We start from the raw sequence: 2,710 nt of genomic DNA on the forward strand, positions 1-2,710 counted from the left end.
TGACATGTGTTCTACATTAGTAATGGTTTGCAAACGAACGAAATGAACGAAAAGAACGAAACTAGTCACTAATGAAAACATTATTTTCAGGTCTGACGGAAACCTTAATTAATAAATTACGAATATTGGTCTAAGTAACAACAAAATACAACAATTTCAAATGTGATGCAGCTGAAGAATGTTAAAAATGCAGTGGACATTTGACGTACGAAGCAAATAGGCACTAGAAAAGCTAGAAGAGAAGCATTTTGGAAGTTAGGAATTTTTTAATATACGCGCAAACGGTTTTAATTCAAGCCGTCGATCTGCTTCGCAACTCACAGCAGAACTGCCAACTTTCAACATAAACTAGACCTTGGGCTCTGTTTGTCACGACGAGCTACGTTCCAAAAACTAATATACACCCTAAACAGATACTGTCTTTGTTCTGCTGTTTTTTGTTTTTCTTTTTCCGTATGTACAATGTGAGACACACACACACACACACACACACACACACACACACACACACACACACACACACACACACACACACACCATTACGTCACCGGTCAAAGCAAACGTCTAACATGGATAGGTCGAATAGAAGCCTTCGATACACTTCGCTGACTCGTAACCAGTTACCTTTCAACCAAATTTAGACATCGAGCTACGCTACATATATCTACTTCTACACACACACTTCGCAAGCCGCCTGCCTATGAATTTCTTCGATGTCTTCCGTTAATCTGACCTAGCGCTGATCAGAAACACTTGAGCAATACTCAAGAGCCAGCCGCTGTGACCGAGCGGTTCTAGTTGATTCAGTTCGGAACCGCGCTGCTGCTACGGTCGCAGGTTCGAATCCTGCCTCGGTAATGAATGTGTGTCAAGTCCTAAGGTTAGTTAGGTTTAAGTAGTTTCTATATCTAGGGGAGTGATGACATCAAATGTTAAGTCCCTTAGTGCTTGGAGCCAGTACTCAAAAACAGATCATTGCTTTACACAGAAGAATAATAGGTGTCCTTTCACACTTCCTGGGGCAATCCTGACGCTTGCTCTTGTCTCTATGAACACTTGCTGTCGAGGACAACTTACTAGGTTCTGTAACTTAAGAAATGTTCCAACCATTCACATGTCGAGGAACTTATTCTATGTGCTCGTACCTTCGTCAGCAGTCTGAAGTGGAGCACTGGCCAGTATCACAACTATGTAACATTTTAACCTTTTCTATTTGTGATTATTTGTTCTGGTGGGAAAGAAAGATTAGGAGGCTAGGCAGGCAAGGATGGGCGTATGTAAACCGTGCTAACGAGGATGTTAGCTGTTTTAGCTGTGTACACATGTAATGCGTTATCGCGAGATAGGAGAAGGGCAGAGTCGAACCATCCAACACGGTAATGGGATGAAAAGAGGTAAAGACATGGTCGAAAAGCAGCTTGTGTAGACGATGAAAAGAAGAAATGATGACTGACAACCTCAGCTGCCGACAGGTGTTGTTGATACACCTCGATGTGGACAGCTGAAAATGTGTGCCCCGACCAGGACTCGAACCCGGGATCTCCTGCTTACATCGCAAACGCTCTCTCTCTCACACACATATATATATGAAGGCTACCCAGCCATTGACCTTCGTCTGTGCGCATGCGCGCAGTTTGCCCAAACTCTTATGGGAATCGCCAAGGCGTGCGCGAGTAATGAGTGGGTGGGCAAATGTCTATAAGGTACAATACATATGTTGAATTGTGGACAGTTGGGAATGTGAGTCTCACGGGAAGCGTGCAAGGGATAAGTCCCTGCAGTCGCGCTATTCATCTGTGTCCTCGATGGCTCAGATGGATAGAGCGTCTGCCATGTAAGCAGGAGATCCCGGGTTCGAGTCCTGGTCGGGGCACACATTTTCAGCTTTCCACATCGAGGTATATCAACAACACCTGTCGGCAGCTGAGGTTGTCAGTTAGTCATCATTTATTCCAGGGTAAAGCAGCACGGTCATCAACAGTAACTGTTCTTTCGAGAACAAGTTACTGTCTTCATATATGAAAAGAAGAAAGATGAGCTTTTTTCTTCAGCGCCTAGATGATTAGCAAATATGTGCGGATTTTCTGCGTTATTTCAGTGGAAGTTCGGGCACATAGCTCGGTTGCTCCGCTGTCCACAGAATGTGCAGCAGCGGATTACGCCGTGAAGTTGGCTACAGCGGCGGCGGCGCCAAGTTTGCCAGCGGAGCCGCTAATTGGCAGTCCAGCGCGGGGCCGAGGCCGCTCCACGCCGTCTACGGGGCCCGGGTTTGTGCCGGGCCGCTGATGCGTGATTTACTTTGCAGTGTCTCCCGTCAAGTTGGTGCTGCGATGTCTGCTGCTGTATCCGCTAGTCAGCCAGTTCCCCAGCGTAGGCTGGCCCGCTAATTACTGGTATCTGCTGCTGGGACGGACGCCGCGGCGAAAGTCTGCGTGTTTCGAATTTCTCTGTTTGTCCGGCACCAAGTTCCACGGCAGTTATTCTGGGAGGTAGCGGGAGCAGATATTACGTGCACCACTGAACTATTTAATTGCCACCTTCATTAGAAATTGTTAACAGAGTCGTACTTTCGCAGTAAACACTGAGCTTGCGAAGTTGCTTGCTGACACATACTGTTGTTACTCCACCGTACGCCACAACCCGCCTAACAATCGAACTTCGTGAAAGCTCAATATGTTGTATTGGGATTACGTTGCTAAGTACCGCTTAG

The 2,710-nt window shown here is 46.3% G+C and overlaps 1 non-coding gene across 1 annotated transcript; it reads left to right on the top strand.

Moving 5' to 3' along the window:
• The first annotated feature begins 1,799 nt into the window (after positions 1–1,799).
• Trnat-ugu lies at positions 1,800–1,873 on the top strand. Its single transcript has one exon. It is a non-coding gene; the product is annotated as a tRNA-Thr (tRNA).
• The last annotated feature ends 837 nt before the right edge of the window (positions 1,874–2,710 follow it).

This window comes from Schistocerca americana, chromosome 7, assembly GCF_021461395.2.
Source record: "Schistocerca americana isolate TAMUIC-IGC-003095 chromosome 7, iqSchAmer2.1, whole genome shotgun sequence".
Lineage (NCBI taxonomy): Eukaryota > Metazoa > Arthropoda > Insecta > Orthoptera > Acrididae > Schistocerca > Schistocerca americana.